Source organism: Chamaea fasciata, unplaced genomic scaffold (genome assembly GCF_029207755.1).
Source record: "Chamaea fasciata isolate MVZ Bird 193981 ecotype frontalis unplaced genomic scaffold, bChaFas1.0.hap1 SCAF_5, whole genome shotgun sequence".
NCBI lineage: Eukaryota > Metazoa > Chordata > Aves > Passeriformes > Sylviidae > Chamaea > Chamaea fasciata.
Window position 1 is genome coordinate 24,787,439 of NW_027094090.1, and position 18,102 is coordinate 24,805,540.

Sequence of the window (18,102 nt, forward strand, 5' to 3'; positions counted from 1 at the left end):
GGAAGCTGATGAGAAAACCCTATCGCATTTCCAAGAATACAGAGAGTTAGAAAAATGAATTGCAAGGCTATGTTGAAGTTAAACTTTCAAGTGTAAACATGAGGAATGAAAACACAGGATGATTTATGATTTCTGTGCATTGGCAGTAGTGCATCTCAACACACTAAGGTGTCCACTTCAGTTTTATGGGTTTCATTGTGACTTCTGTTCAGAACCTAAGAAGTTATTTATCATAACTACAGCTAGCAACATGAAGTCCATAGACTTATGTATCCAATTTATACTTAATTTCAACAAGAAAAAGATACATTTTAATACCTCTGTAAATCTGGATCTAACCACATTTTCTAAAAGTGCAGAATCATACACGAATCTACTGTGCATTGCTGCAGAACCACACTCTACTGCATGGTACCACAGCTATATGGTACCATCAGAGGATTTACTCTTTGTCCTCTGCTGCAGTCATTCACACCTTTGGGAGCAGATATAAAATGCAAATATCGTTGTGAGACTCCAGAGGCTTCTGACTTAGCGGAGCTTACTCATGAGTAAATGATTTCAGAAGGAGCAAGACAGCGGAAAGGAATTAATTTAATGCTTAAGAACACACAAGACAAAGATCTCTAGAACTGAGCTTTGTAGTGGTGGGTATCAGGTACCCTCCTGTCACAGGACCTTGCAATGGGGACTCAGAATAGCTGAGTCTGAGTCTCCTTGGAGGTTGATAAACAAAATAAGAGCCTTAGGTGAACCCACCCACAAACCAGTGATCCAAGGGGAAAATTATAGTTCAACAGCCCGTTGGGGTAATGTGTAGCTGTATTTCCTGTAGACCCTTATTCACTGGAAGGCAGCCTGGCTGCAAATGCCAGGGGCAGCTCAGGGAAGGGGTTGTGCCTGAGGCACATTTTCCTGTTACTACTTTGTCCCTTCAAGTCACTCTGACACAATCTGTCTTTCACTGTCTTTCCTAGGCTCAAAAAGCACGCAGTGGGCAGGGAGACAGTGTTGACTGCAGACTGGGATTTTGAGAAAAATGCCCATGGTGTTTTTTGCCTCTCTGGAAACCAGGCTAAATATCAGAATTGCTACTTAAAACTCTCGATTCCAAAGATTTGATCATCACTGCATTTTATTATCTAGCCATTTATTAACTAAGCCCATCGATTCTGAAAACTAAATAAGAACTTTCTGTTTGTTTGTAAGAAGGTCAGCAATGTTACTGGAAGAAATTCCAGCCTGTGACTGGTGGTTGCAAAAGTCCCTTGCAAAGCCAGGAATAGAAGTCTGCAGTTAGAAGTCCTAATCTCTACCCACTAAGCTACTCTGGGCAGTTCTCCATTTGTATGGAAACAGATCATAACCAAAGGTGTTTTGACCTATTGCACAGTGGATGACAGGTGATTTCTGAGCAAATGGAAGTCTTTTGTTTAACTTGATGACGTTTTCCTCCTTGTTAGTCTTTCTGCTTGTAAATGAAAACCAAAACTGGGTCACTCTAAAATCCAAATGGTGAATGCATCAAGTGTAATTATTGAAAATGGAGGAAAATATTTATGGAGTTAGTGCATCTGAAGTCTGGATTGCCATGGCTCTGTGTCCTTTTTGTGCCAGTCCCAGAGCCTTGGTGATCACGTGGGAAACTGGTACATGAAGTTCAGGAATCCAGCAAAAATTAATCACTCAAAAGAACAAAGATTAGTTTACAGATAGATTAGCTCTTCAAATCCATCTGCTATGCAGTAATGTGAGTGCTAGTGCTGCAAAAGGACGAGGTCAGAAACCAAGGAGGAGGGTGGGCTCATAGCAGCCAAGATTTACATCAGCTTAACTGGAGGGGGCACCTCACCTTCCAGAAGGTGGGGGAGGAGATGGTATGGATCTCACTGCTCCCCACCTGAACCTTGCCTCCTTTCCTAGTGGTGTTGAAATACGTTAAATCCCTGAATGCGTACCTCTGAACATACAAAGCCAAGAAATCATTTCAGGGGTGGAAAGCTGAATAGTCTTTGTGTTCACGTCCCTGCAAATGACACAAGTGCAGTAGTCCTTGGTGCTTTCACTGAGCTCACACTGCAGCAGCAAAGGTTTTCCATCACATGCTGTAGAGAACTTTTCTAGCATAGCTCAGCATGAACTGTTTCAGGCAAAAGCATAGTGACAATATCCAGACCCAGTACCATAAATGTGCCACTTTGGAACAGTAGATTTTTTTGCATAACTGAAAACAAACCTGATGATACTCAAAATTAAAATATTTACAAAGTGAAGAAATCACTACGTATAATATTTATATGTTCACTGCTATTGCACACTTAGTTAAAATGCATAACTGTTTCTTAACAAGTTTTTAGTAAATTTTAAATTAATTCCAACACCACCACCCCTTTATTTCACCTGCAGACACGTTGCTTTTGTTTTGTAGTGAAATCACTCGGATTTTTATATTTCCAGGATTATTTTTGGACTATCTGCTTGAACGTTTCTAAAGTCTCTTTTAAGTCTGATTCCTGTAATGCAGGTGCGGCCTTTTTCTTTCCCCCCTCAGTTTGCTGTTTGTATTTACAAAGGGCATAGCATCCAGATCATTGAAAATACAAAATCTGCCTATTTAAAAGCACAGGAACAAATCCTGCCTCCAGCTATGTGTGCACCTGGTGAGCAGGGGAAGGGTGTGACTGTGCTAACACGCGTGTGAGCATGCATGAGCAAACACAGTTCTGATTCAGCCTACTTCTGGAGGACATAAGCTTCACCAGAGATAATCAGATGCCTAAAATTAAACAATTGCCTAAGTTAGGTGATGCTGAGTGCCAGGAGCATTTGCAGCCTGGCCTTTGCAATTGTGCTCATCCTTGCAGGTCATGACACGGCTCTGCAGTTGCCATTTGCACAAGTAATACTCTTGGTGAACTCCTGTGCACTGAAAGAAAACCATCACATTCAGATTTCTCCTTTTTCTGAAAGCATCTCAGAATGCTACTGCTTAAGGTAATGCAGCTGTAAGGACTGCCTCCAAGGAGTGGAACAGCAATTTTGACAAGAAAAGCCCTTTCTTTTCTACTTGCTTACTTGCATTTATGGCACTTTGTTTTCAAATTAACTCAAAGATTTTTCCTCAATTATTTTTTTCCCAACATGTGTGAGAGAGGAAAGCACTTTAAAACGAGAAACCATCTTCGTAAAACTTCCATAAAATGCCAGAAAATACAGAAAAACATGAGATTCCGTATCAATCTATATTTTCTTGGCATAACATTAACCATGTGTCAAGAGGAAAGAAAGGAGAGGCATTTTAGAATGGTTTGGTAATGAAATCAATTGCATACACAAGTGTTTGCAGACTTGGGAACTTGTGTCCTAGCTTTCTGTAACTACCAAAGTGGAGGTCTTTGGCAAAACCTCAGACTGATGTCGTTTATAGTGGCGATTTGCCTGACATGCTTAGTCTTGAAGAGCTGTGTCTAGATGTCATCATCTTATTTTCCCCATGTCTAGGGGCTTGAACACAGAAATATTTGTCAATTTGGAAAACCTGGTCACTTTACCTTGAGTGTGTAAAATCTGTCTTCTACATCTCCTTGAAGAATTAGAGCAGTTCTAAAATCTTGTAGTGGCTTTCTACTTAATGTCATTAAATATGAGATGTTTCTCAGATGTGGTTTAGATTGTGTTACATTTTATGAACAATACCTATTCTGATACATTTTTAAAGATAAAGAAATGTATTCTGTTACCAAGATAAATTATTGTATGTCAGGATTGGATTTGGTTCATTATCATTAAAGAATCTGCATTTTAAAGTTAACTTTAGAATAACATAGTAGATTATGTAATGATGTAAGCATATGGTATTTGCCAAAAGCTCTATTTCACAAGGCTGGTTTAGGATACAGCCCAACTCATGAGGATCTTGATGGGAGATTATTTCTTTCAATAACTTTCATTATTTAATTAAACGCATGTGCTGATTATGAATGTAATACTACAGAGAATGAAGTCAATGTTCAAATCCCATAATTTTAAATTAGGCAAGAGCACACCCATAATGTGTAGCCAGGAAATATTTGTGTCCTTAACAACATCTATACTGATAGTACATTTCTTCACACAAAAAAAAAAATAATAAAAAAAAATAATAAAAAAAAATTTTAGAATGTCCTTATACTATTATTGCAATTTTATTGTTTGAACTCCTTTGGGAGCTAATAGCATTGTTGTGTAACATACAGAGAGAAAGCATGTTTAAACATACCAGCAAGTACTCAGGTGAGCTTAAAGTTTAACTTTGAGTTTGGGAACATTTTCAAATCAAATGAAACAAGGAATTTAGAGGAAATACTGAGCCAAACCAAAAGGGATTAGCTTCAGCTTGGTAATTTTATGTTTCACTTCCCTCTATCTGCTGAGAGATTTTTAACAAAGGCAAAATTCAAAGTTAAAATGTGGGTTTTGTAAGAACACCTTACTGATTTTGGTCACTTTCATAGATTTAATTTTATCTCTAAGAAGGAACAAAAGCACCCCACCAAGAAGTGGGCAGCAGGAAAGAGGGGACCAGCAGGACAAAACCTATCCAGTTCAGGAGATTTAGCTGTATAATGAGTACATCAGAAGTGAGAGACTGGAAGTTGATTCTTTTTTTTCAAATTAAATCATGGTACTCACTCGGAATACCTGCCCAGCCTGCTGTGGAGGGCTGCGGAAGGCTCAGGCGTTGTGCTCTGGTGTTCACCGGGCCCAGTGGTGGCTGTGAATCTGTGCCAGTCCCTCATAGATATGGTGACAGTGTCTGCCCTCACTTTGGCAGGGGTGTTTTTAATAGCATGCTCATTATACAGAAATATTTTCATTTGACAGACAATTTAAATGATCGTATAAAAGCTGCAATTACCATCAGGACAAATCCAGCTCTGATTGACTTCCACGTTTGCTCCCAAACTTTCACTCTGAATTAAGAAACTAGAAAGATTTTTACCCTTCTTTTCTTCATTTTTACATAGGCTCTTTCCTCTTATTGCTGTCTCCCATGCTAACATACTGAAGAACATCTCAAACTCCTGCTGTCTTAGTCTTCCCCAAAGTCATTATTGGGAAGTACTATTAGCTTCATTTTACTGATGGGGGGCTGAGGAACAGAGAAAACCACTGCCTTGACTAAGTTAGGACAGGAAGGAGACCCCTAGAGAAGCTGAGGGATGAAAGTAGGTCTAATATAGAATTATCTTTCTGAATGTCCAAAAATCCTAAAGGAAATGGTTTTGGGTTGTTTTTTTTTTTGGTTTTTTTTTTTTTTGATGCTTAAATAGGTCAGAGAGGTAAGACTCATGTGAAAATAAAATTAAGATCACAGCTTTGGAACTGGGACTCTGAGCTGCGATGCTAATTCTGAAAATATTCCTTTTGCAAAAGTTGTGTTGTTAATCTATACATTAGTAACTTGTTTATCTGGCTGTGCACATAGCTGCTTGTTTGTGAAATCCAGTGATTTTTGTCTGCAACCACTTCATGAGACACGGGGAAGACAATCATCTGCCTTGAGCATCCTGGTCACCATGTGAAGGTCACCTGGGTCACCTTAGTCAAGCTGGCTTGTGAGGTCAGCTGGCTGCTTCAAAGCAGCCAGGTCACTTCAGCCTGTCCTCCCAGTCCCAAGAAAAACAGAGGAACGGGGCTGGGAAACTCTCAGAAGTTGCACTGAGGGCAGTGCAGGAAAGGCCATTCATTGGGGGCTCTAAATTTCCTCTCTATGTGCAAGCTAGACAGAGCTTTTACGTCTTAAAGTACCTTTTAATACTTTTGTGAGAGCTAAAATGTCTTCCAAATGTTTTGCTAGTATGTGTTAGTGCTCTTTAATGACAATTATGATGTAATAACTTTAACGTTATCTTAGAAGGCTGCGATGTGTCTCATTGCACACATCCTATTGGTATTAATCAGGAGACAAGCTTAATCTCAACCCAAACATGTCAGGGGAGTGGCTGGGGTGGAGGTGTGACTGGAGATAAAAAGGAAAGGCTGCTGCTTTCTAGGAAGGAAAGTAAGATCTCCAGCCCCATCACCCCACTGTGGGGTGGTCTCTGTGTCAGAGGCGGGCTCTCAGCCGTCCTCTGAGCCAGGCAAGACCCAGATCACTTCATGTGCCTTGTGAGATGCCCAAGGATCTCGGTCTGGTCTCCTTTTATAGTAAACAGCAACAGAGAGAAAAACCTCTGAGAATTTAAATCAATGCATTTAAAATATGAATCACTTTATTTTTCTTCATACAATTGATTCAAAATGTAGGACATCTTCCTATCGGATCTCAGTTATAAACAAGTAATCAGACAAGAAGAACCCAGCTTTTTTTGCCTGTGATGCTATGAGGGAAGTACCTAGGAAAACACAGAAGATGGAACTTTCAAAACCAATTAATTTAGATCAACTCTCAATGGAAATATCCTTGCTGAGTTATCTCCAGTGTTGTCCAAGAGATTTTGGAGCAGGCCACTTTGCTTTTGAGGAAGAAAGCAAACAAAATCCACAGATAAAAACATGAAACCCGACACTTACATAGCTCTTAAACTTGTCCTAAATATCTTAACTCTAGACTTCTGGTGGGTTTTTTTCTCAATATGAAAGGTAGCATTAGACCACAGTAGAATTCTGTCTTCTTGTTAAGTTTGAAAGTGCAGCAAAATATTCAGGGAAAATTTCACTAGGTGTGATAATTATCAGTTTTAATATTTTTTTTTTTAATATATGGCTAGTGAGATACCAGATCCAGCTGACCTCCTGATCTACTTCTGTCACAGTAGTTTTGAAGATAGTTCTTAAATGGACACGAATAGATTGCAGACATTTTGGATCATTGAACACTCTGTTTCTCTTCTACTGTTTATATCCTGGTAATTCCAATAGCCTATAAACTTTTACTTTGTGTGGAGCAGGGTGCTATTTAAATCTGAAAGTTTCCAGTGAGGGACTTCCTAATCAAACCTTGATGTATTTTTCACCAGCTTGAGTGTAAGCCTTGTGTGCCTCTGTTGTGGTTGGGAAGCTGCCTCCATGCCTTTTGAAGGGATTCAGAACTGGTTCTGCCTGAGTGCCATGGCTCTGAACGGCTACAGATGGCTTTGAAAGGCTGCAGAGATCTCCCTCAGACAGAACCTGTGATTTAGAGACTGGCCAGGTGTGGGCATCTGCAGGCAGGTCTGAGGTGGCAGCATGACTTGGGCTTGCTGCAGGACACAGGTGACAAAGCTTTGAGGAAGGCTGAAAGCTCTATCCTAACCAGGTTTGGCCTGAGCTGCTGGAGATGGAAGATGTTCAGAGAAAATGAGAGACTGACTCAGGTAGAAGGGTAAAGTGTGTCTTCTCTGTGCTGGGACTCACTATAGATATCTGCTTGTTTCCTGACCTGGCTGCTGGTGTAAATTACACCTTCACAGAGTGTGACACGTGTAAGTGGGCATCTCCAGGTGGATGTCTTCATCATGCAACTTAGTATGGAATGGCAAAAGAGCTGGGACCACAGCTGAGATGTTATTCGTGGGCAAGATTATCCCAGGAGAGAGAACAATGAAAGGGAGTAAGAGTCAGAGTCATGTGGAGAGTTGGAGAAGGAGAGGTGAACATCACATGGAGGAGTGGTCAGGAGGGAAGAAAGAGGTACAGTCACAGACACGAATTTTTAAGAAGAGCACTATAGCTGCCACAGAGCCTAACCAGTTGTTTTGGAAGGTGATGACATGTTGAGTTAGCCAACTGTGCAGCTCTTGCTCTGAGAGGCAGCTAGAAATCCCAGCAGCTAGGAAATCCCAGCACCAGCTCTGCAGATAACAGCTCTGTGTATTCATGGCCCCACACGGCCTGGTGTTTATTGAAGGGCTCACTAGAAAAAGGGAGGAAAGCTCATACTGGATGTAGAAAAGATTGAAATTGACATACTGAGTTTAAATAAGATTACACTAATTAATCATCCTCCTGGGAACCTGATGGATCCCAACGGATGTGATCTGTCCAATCGCATCAATCTTCTCCAAGTGACGGCAACTGCGCGTGGGCCACCCGGCTCCACTTGGCATGGAGCCAGCAGCTGGGAGATGGCCACAGCCCTTGGGACTGGGCACACCAGCCTGCAACAGCCCCACAGCTGATGCAAAGGCAGGGGTAGCCAGGGAATTCAAAGGAAACTACTTGCTAAATCCTTCATGACCTTTTCCTTCATTTACGATAGGGATGTGGTGTTTCCTGGGCAAGAGTAGAATAGGACAAGGGTATTTCTCCCTTTAGATATTCTTAGCAGTTCTGCAGTTTTATTATTTTAAAAAAACATAATGCAGATATATTTACATGTACATAGGGACATATTTTGTGTTTTTCAGATAAGAAGCTTTTTGTTAAAGAGATCTGATATGAGCAAAAACAGGTCAAACATATAATATTTTTGCTAAATAACAAAGGCAATATTTTCTAAATAAAAATGAAATAGACAGAAATTGCTTTTTTTTTCTTGCCCTTTTTTTTTTTTTTTAACTTTACTTATACCACTGTAAATGAAAGTTGATTTAGAAGACTGGCTGCTTTTTGGATGTGTTGTTCTGGTGGCATGATATAATCACATCTGAGTTCAGAATGCTTCATAAGCTTCTGTAGACACACCAGCACTGAACACCTAAGACCATGACAGATGCCTCACAGGAAGCCAGCTCCATACCTTTATACAAAAGTTTCTGCCTTTTTTTAGGAAAATAATTTTTCCTTGACAGGTTTTAGAAATGAAAGAGACGTGTCAAATAATTCCCCAAATTTTTCAACTGGAGGTGGTAAATATTATAATGATATGTGATGTCATAAAATATAATAAAAAATATTATCAATGTTTTAGCATGCAATACTAAGAAAACTATGACACTGCCACCTCGTGGATTCTGAGATAATATCTAGATCATATTTTATCATCCTTATTTACATAGTGGCATAAATGTGTGTTGCACTTCATGGCCAAAAAATAGCTCATTTCTTACCACAGAATTTATGTTAATATTAAGCAACTCCATAAGTTCCTAAGACTTCCTTTCTGTTTGAAAGTTAGAAGACATTCTCACATAAGAAGTGTAGTAGTCTAAACTTGACAATTCTTCCCTCTATAGCATCCACAAAAGGTAATGCTGAATGGAGATGTAGTGATAGTTCCAAATTATGCCTGGAATTTAGCTCTTCTTAAATTGCTGAAGGCTGATATTACAAGGAATGAAAAACTCCGTATGTAATTGTTCCTTGTGATGTGAACTGAATTTCATAATTCACCTCTGTGCATCAGGGGAATCTTTTAACTTGTGTTCTTCTGAGTGTGGACTCTGAAGTGTTCTATTCTTCTGGACCAAATGAACCAAGGAAAAGTGAAAAAAGCCAGACTCTCCTTTTTCCTGAAGGATCTGAATCATTCCTTCAGCACATCATCAGTGACTCCCTAATGAGTCAAGGCATGAGAAAAAAAGCCAAAAAAATATTATGGCAACTTCAGAGATGTCTTTGCTTTTTGAGTTACCAAGAACATGACCAGGATCCCAAATCTCAAACATGTGGGAACCAATATTTGAAGCAGAACTCCAGTAAAACATTGCTGCAGTTTGATGTGCAGCATGGATCCATTTTGAGACCACACAGTTGGCAGCTGTAATAACCAGTGATATCAATATTTGTGTCAAGGCAGCTCTTCCCCTTACGGGAATGAAAAATAGCACTTCTGCCTATTTAAACTCAGGTATGAACATACTTGTGAAAGACGAGTTATTGTGCTATACAGAAGTTAGGGAAAGGGCCTTAAATCCCCAAAATAAACAATACCTGAGGACTGCTGTAGTAGAAAAGTCAGAAAACAGACACCATCACAGAAATAAACTCCATTATGGTTCATATTTAAGGCTAGACAGTGATTCATACTGTTTCACTAAACTCAGCATGCTACAAAAGGCACTAGAAATAATTAACAGAGTTAAACTACTTAGATTTCACATCATCAAACATTTAACTTTTTGTAATTCCCTCTGCAGCTGTGATTTATTTGCATTTATTATTTTCTCTATTTACCAGTTCTCAGTTTCTTTTTAAGTTGCTCATACTTTCTTTATTTATAAGTTGAACACTGACTTATTGTTTTGGCTTCAGCTCTTGCATCTTTCTCATTCTCACACTTCTGGCTAGTTAAAAAATGCATTCCATCAAATATGGTTTTAAAATTGCTAAAAGGAGTTTTCTGTTTAATTTTAATAATTGCTTTCACCGTACTTGTTATTCACAAAATGCATGTTCATTACTGCGGTTTGATTGTTTGATATTGGAAGAATGTCACCAGATAAATTTTTTGTATTTGTTAAAAAAAGATTTTGTTTTGTTTAAGGAAAAACACATGTGAAGGGAAGGTCTCCTTATATCTAAAGCCTGTGTCAAGAAATATAGATCAGAGTTCTCAATATGACCAAGTTGGAGATTTTGTGGAGACAAATACCTGATAGATAACTTGAGAAGAATGGACCTGGGACATATAAAATTCACCAACTTTGACAAAATGCACTTGGAAGCTATGGTTTCACTGGGAATTTTTAGAAAGTGTTTGTAGTCATAGGAATGAGGGAGATCCAGGGAGAGACAATGACTACATAAGTGTATAAAAATTGCTACACTGGACCAGGAGAGAAGTCCAAGAAACCCATCAAACTTCTGAGTCACCCAAAACGTATTTTTAGGGGAAAAGCACAAGAACGAGGCAAACATAAAAAGACATTTTCCCCTGTTTTTCCAATCAATTTTCAACAGACTGCACCCAAAAATCTTCCTGAGCCAGTTCCTGATTCCTCAGAGTTTTGTTTCATTGTTCTTGGTGAACATTTCTTCCATCTGCTTCTCCTCTTGACTTTTGTATTTGCATATACATATGGCCTTCAGTGTCCTCTGCCAATGAGTTCCACTATTTAACTAAAATCTGTGTGGAAAATACCCTTCAACACTTCCTCCTGTACATTTCAACCTCTCTGCCTTGTCATTTAGTTTGTTTTCTTTTCCTGTATTTTAAGAGATATTGAATATTCTTTTCCCTACATTTTTTTTCTCCGTAATAATTTGATTTCTTTGTAAGCCTTACATTTTCCACTGGTTGTCACTTTTACAGGCTGGCAAATCCTAATCAATTCAGTCTCTTTTTTGAGCACCATCCTTGTTAGTGTATTCAAAACATTTGTTTAGTTCCACCATGTCTTAATGTCAGTCCCAGAAGCCCATAAAAACAAATCTTTTCAAAACTAATAAATTTTTTCTTAAAAATAATATAATATTTCAGATTTTGAGAATGTAAAAATTTCTTTTGGAGTTTGTTATCATTCAAAGCTAGCCTGAGAGTTGGTCACTCAAGTCTCAGAAGCCAAATTAATTCAAGTTGGTTGTGAACTGTACACCCACATGTGCACAGTGGTTTCTTCATTGTTTTTAAAATTTATTACATGTATTTGACTGTGAAGTTCCTAACTCTTGTGCTTTCCCAGTCAATTTGGGAAAAAAAATCTGTTTATCCCTCAAGGGAAATTATGGGAAAATAGTAGCAGACTATCAGATTTTGACTGAGTTAGTCAGCATCCTCACTGCAAAATACCAGGTGAAGAAAAACAAAACAGGTCTAACTGCAGTCTTCAGCTGGATAATTTACTTGCTCTCAAGGTACTTCCAAAGGAGGATAATTTTTTTTTGTTGCTTTGTGTAGGTGGACTTGAGGGTTAAAATTTGAATAAGAGCTTTGGTTTATACCACTGTGGTTTCACAGGATATTCTGGTAAACATTTTTACTAACCTTCTGAAAATTCTGCTATTATTACCCCTTATGTGCTTAGTATTTGTTGAAATAGTTATTAGGAGAAGATTGCCCAGTACATGCTTAGATTAAAACCTGGAATAATTACAGAAGCTGCTGGTCAATGCCTCTGAACAAAACAGGGGGCTCAGAAGAAACTACGGACTTGGATCTGCCTCCTGTTGATACCCACTAGAGTTTTTAAGCTGACATAAGGTCCCAAATTTTATTGATAAGATGCTTTTCATAGAACTCATCACCTCAGAATTCAAAACATATAGCTCAAGTTCCTGTAATTGATGAAAATGAAATTTACCTCACCTGATTCTAAGAGTGCAAAAACCTAGTGTGTAATATAAACTAGCCAAATCCTCCCTGCAGTCAATGAAGAGAGATGGGGCCTTTTGGAGAGCAACCCTTCTGCCTTCTTCAGATTCCACTTTTTAGTTTGTTCTCAGCAGAAATTTAGCATTCTTGCTAGGTGAATCCCCTCCTGAGAGCCACATGGAATGATACTCAAATGGAAAACAAACTTGCAAATAAAAGGAACAGCAAATAAGGAACCCAAGGGGAAACCTGCCAGATAACTTGATTGGTCCCATTATTTTCCTCAAGGCAGCTGGAATCAGCTTGTGCCTGCACTTCTTGCTCAAAGTGCAAAGTTTAGGAGTGGAAGGATGGTCATTACTCAAAGTCCTGAAAAAGGTACCTCCCACAAACGTGTTAATTGAAGAGAATAAGTCAGCAGTAATCCTTTGAGAGCAGATATCAAACATTGCTCATATCACTGTTGTCTTGCAGCTTCAGCTTTCCCCTGGCATTTTTCAGAACTGGCATGTGTTAACTTCCCAGCAGCTCTGTGGGTGGATGCATGGACCCATGCTCTGATGTGTCTGACTTCACAGGCAGGATGAAGTGAGGTGCCAAAACCAGCACTCTCAGAAGGCCTCATTTTCATTACCTTCCGCCCAGAGTACACCTTACCTGTCAAGGAGCAGCTTTGGTCCAAGGCACTTGTGTGGCTGTGCTGCAAGATGAGGTGTCACAACGTGGGAAATGGTCTGTGTGGGGCAAACATCTCTTGTGGCCCTGAATCACAAGGCTGGCTGCTCCCAGAACTGCAAAATAGAATTACACTGGTTAATGCAACACTCGAATAAACTGAAGAAACAACCACAATACTTTGTGTCCCAGAGAGTGTTATAAACCACAGCATGGGACTAAGGGATTGTCATCAGCACATTAACAAGACAGTATTTTGTTATTTGAAATTTTCCTTATGCTTAGCTCTCCAAACACTCACATGCACATATATACATACACCATTTTTCCCTGATGAAGGGAAGGGATTTTGCTAGATGGCTGCTTAAGTAGTCTGGCTTTGAACGTGAAGACTAGACAACCTCTTATGTTATATAGGTACATAATCTACCCCTGTCATTATTATTTCTTGGCTTTTCGTACAGCTAAAATTCTGATTAAGTTTCAGTTGTAACGATGCATTTAAGTTCATGGATAAGACTTTTTCTGATTCCCTTTTCTGTCTTGCTTTTTACAGAAGCATTTTTCTTTTTACTTCAAGAAAGATGGGATGTGAAACATGAATTATTTCAGACAGTCATAGCATAGGAAGTTTAGAAATTTTAGTTATTTGTAATCTTCATTCAGGGAGTGGTTGTTTTAAATTTTTCTCCCTGAAGCAATGTCACTCTAAGAATGAACTTTTCTTAATGAAGAATTACATTCTCCCTAACACTGTTGCACCAATAAACTGAGGTGCTCTGACAAAGAAATTTCTCCTAGCAAAAGGATGACCCTTCTGAAACTGGCCAAGAGAGATATGAGAAGGTACAAGGTGTGACAATGTTTCTGTGGTCTGAACATGTTCAGTGGAAACTGGGCCAAGACTCTTGAAATGGTTTCAGAAGACAGCAGTTGATGAATTGTTCCAGTACTGAACATGTTCATGTTTTCCACCAAACAAGCTAATTATCAGTGTTCTTGGCAATAAGGATCTGCCCTTCTTGTAATAAGCTTCATTATGAATTTAAGATTGCCAGGAACATTAAGTATTTTGACCTGTTATAGTCCATGCCTCCCTAGCTCTGTTGTCAGTACTCAGCATAACTAGGCTAAATCTAGCTTGGAAACACCTCTCAGGACTGGAAACACTCACAGTGAATATAGTAGAGGCAAATCCTAGGATTGTATCATTCCTAAGACATTCAGAATTCAAATATTCTTCTCTCTCAGGATGTTTTTTTTACCTTGATCAAATGCATATACAAAGAGTTTTAGGAGGACAATAAAATTCTGTCCTGTATTGTTACAGTTAAAACATTAATTTCTGTGACATAGAAACATAAAATCCATTATGGAAAAGACCTTCAAGGCCATTGAGTCCAACCGTTAACCCAGCAGTACCAAGTATACCACTAGGTCACATCACTTTCCTGGGATCATATTCATCATAATGTGATCCTTTGTTTTTTCTGATTATAGCTCTGCTTTATATAATTCTCAAGAAGAAGGGTAAGAAAATAAACAATTGTATCATCAAGAGGAGACAGACTGCAGAGAATCCTCCAGACCCCTGGCACAGTATTTGACAAAGACCTAGCCAGTACTCTGGGGACACTTTGCAGATTGTCCCATCCCTGGTTGCCAGGCTTCTTGCTTTCTCCTCCGAACTTCTACAATACACCCAAAACTGAGTTACAAACCATGAACACACACTGCTTCCCTGTTCTCTGGGAGTAGGGAATGGAGTGTGGACATGGCAGGACCATAACACTCCCTTTTCGGAAGAGGCCAGAACACTTCACTAGGGGTGTTGCACACTGTTGGGGCATCCCTGTGTAGAGAGGAAGCAAAAGTCAGTTGGTTACACACATTGAGATGTTTTACCTTATTCTACTATAGTTTCTACCTAAAACAAATATATATTTATTTATATATAATAATATAATATAATATAATACAATACAATATATTAATATATTTATATATTTGTATTTATATAATATAACTACTGCCATTCATATATAATGGCAGTATTTTTTTTTAAATAGGATGTGCATCATATCCAAGAGGTAGTTGTTTGATTTCAAACTGAATATAACTGCAAATTTTACTGCTGTGTATCTTCCTATTTATGTGATTATAACAATGCCACACGTGCTGAAATGAAGGAAAAGTACATATGTTCAACAGTGTGAAGAAAAATTGGAGTTTACACTCTCTAGCTGGGAGTCAACCTGAAGATGAATAAAACAATACCAGGGCATATTCCCGTTGTTTCCAGTCAAGATGATTTCCTCTGCTTATCCGTGGCCTACTTTAAAATGTACCTTTATTTTTTTTCTCTACTACCGGCTTTATTCATATGTAAATCTATTGACTTTACCAGAGCTCTGATATTTATCTCATTTCCTCAGTGTATTTTCCAGTCTTAGCAAGACTTTTCTCTTCTAAAAAGCCAAAGGAAAAAGACCTGCCAAGGTTTATTTATTATATGCAAACTGAAGCTCAGCATCTGCAAAATGTAAGAGGCTGAAGGGGTATTACTAGGTGCTGACCCTGTTCCAGCATCCTTCCACAGGCCTCTGAAGTTAGCTTGTTATCAGATATAGTACTGGGCTGAGAGGACCTATCTATCTGACATGCTAGAGCCTTTACTGTACTCTTGTGATTGCAACTCTGTTGTTAAATTATTTGAATCCTCCCTTAGGAAGCCTAATCCAATTAAGCTAACTTTCAGTTTGAAAATACCAGCATGAATAACAAAACCCAGCATAATTAACAATTACGGGGTTTTTTCACAGTAAAAGATCAGTGATCAGAATAAAAAAAAAAACTCCACCAAACTCCCTTCCTCTTTACTCTGAAATGATGTATAGCTAAACACAAGAAAGAGAAATGGTCAGTCTTTTTATACATGACAAGCAAGTTCCAACTGGATTTATCACAGCAATACTTACGTGATGAGCCAGAAATCATGGAGGCATCCTATGGAAGAATTTTTGTTTCTAGAGAGAATGGTTAAGGTCACTGGGCAAGCAAAGAAGTAGGCTTGTATTCATTGTGCTCCAACTAGAGCCTCAGATTAACATTTGGAGCTTTAATTTGAACAATGTCAAATACCATAGTGCTTAGAAGCAGAAGTACAAATATTTGCTCTTAGAATTAAAGCTTGTATTCTTTTACCAAATCTTATGTGCTGCTACATTTTAAAACATAGAATCACATATGTGATCAACATGGCAGCATAGGATGCTAGAAGTCAGGAAGATACCATGTCCAGGATACTTCCAACCCTGTGGGCTGGAAGTCTGGAACCCTTGGCTATGCTGAGAGCTGGTTACATTTCTTGTAACCAATCTGGAGATCTTTTGTTTTGTTTTGTTTTGTTTTGTTTTGTTTTTTTGTTTGGTAGCTTAGCAGTCCAGGGGATCACCTGAGGGAGTGGGTTAACACTTAGATCCTTCCATTTGCCTGGCAGGATGGGATTAAAATCTCCCATTTCCAAGGTGTTTCTGCCCATTTTTTTATTGTGCTTTTGCTTCCGTTTGGCATCAAATAGATATTTATCACTGTAGGAGCAGCGTTTTGAGCTTTCATGCAGGCTGTAGGAGAGGCAGTCTCTCTTCTCTGAATGATTTATACATGTGATCAGAAGCATCCTCAGATGGGAAGAACCGAGAGTGCCTTTACGCAAATGACCCAGCAGTCCAGTTGATTAAGTTGGAAGGTCAGAGGCTGCTGCTGCTGGGGAGAATACTGATGGAACTGGACCATAGATCTGGCTGCATATGACTTTCTTGCAGTTTTACTTCTGTTGGCAGGAAAGCACCCCTGCCATCCCAAATAGGTATAAAATAGATACTTAATTAGAACACTAATTAGAATAGCAACATCTTCAGCACAGCATGGTTTTTAGGATTTAAATGCATTTTGATTACCAGGTTAGCTCTCAAAGGATGGGCAAAGACCACATTTTTGTGGTGGTAGGTATGGAGCAATGCTACTAAGATTTAAATGAAAAATTTAAGTGAAAGTGCTGCCAAGATGCAGATGGTTCTGGGATACTCATATGCAGAAATGTAGGAAGCAGGAAGATTTTTTGTGTCTATCTCTACTGTTAAATGGAGGTTTTAAGGATGTTAATTTGGGACTTCAGGAGTCAGCTGGAAAACTTAGTTCCTGTTGTGAAGGTGGTAATTGGAGGCAAAGAGCTTTTTCACACATATTGAGTGCTCAGTTACTTGGATTGTGTGTGTATAATGCAAAGTGCCTCACAATTGTACCCGTGCAGTTGTGGGCATCAAATTGTAAAGATTAGCTGTCTGACAGCCTGCTTGGCCCTTAGCTGTTTTTCTAAGCCTACAAGGCAAATTTGGCTGGCATGGTGGGAGAGTAGCTACACCCAAGTAATCAGTCTAATTCAGTTTCTTTTCTTTGTCTAAATGAACCATGCATAGAGGGAACAGCAACCCCCAGTTTGCAGAACACATTATTCACAAAGACCAGCTTACTGTAGAAATACAGAGTGTTGTTGGGGAATGTGGTGGTTTTTTTTTTTCTTTTTTCATCCAAGATATAATGATCTTTCCCAAAACATGATGCTTGTTCACCCTTTCCAGGCTGGCAATGCTGTAACCCCTTGTTTCCAAGGGTGTTGCAAGGAATAGCTCTCTCATTGCCCTGACGGCTGTGACTTGTCCCAAACCCCTTGGATTATCCAGGGAACGAAGCACTGCAGGGTCTCTTAGGGAACACAGGACAACATCCTGCAAACTTCCCCGGGTTGAGGGTGCTTCTGCAGAACAATAGGCTGAGCTGTATTTCACTGTCAGCACGGTGACAAATGGTGGCCCACTGAGCCCCTGAGCCGTATGTAACTTGGCTGGCAATCAATGGCAAAGGTCATGAATTGTCGTCTTACATTTTAAAGCTCAGTGAGACGGTTTTGTGCCGTATTAGTCTCTGTGTATTAAGTTTCAGCAAAGAGGGGGCAGGGGAGGAGGAAAGAGATCTTTTATCTGGAGTTAGGTGATGTTCAATATTCTCAATAATTAGATAAGATTGTGTGTGAAACTCTGTAAAGAGCAGTTTATGTTAATAAAATATCTTTGACTCCCTCTGCCTCCTTGCCCCCCCAGTACATACATGTACACACACACACACACACACACACACACACACACACACACACACACACCAGGGCTTTCTAAAGAAGCCAGGCCCATATTCTTTCTCACCCCATTATTCTTTCT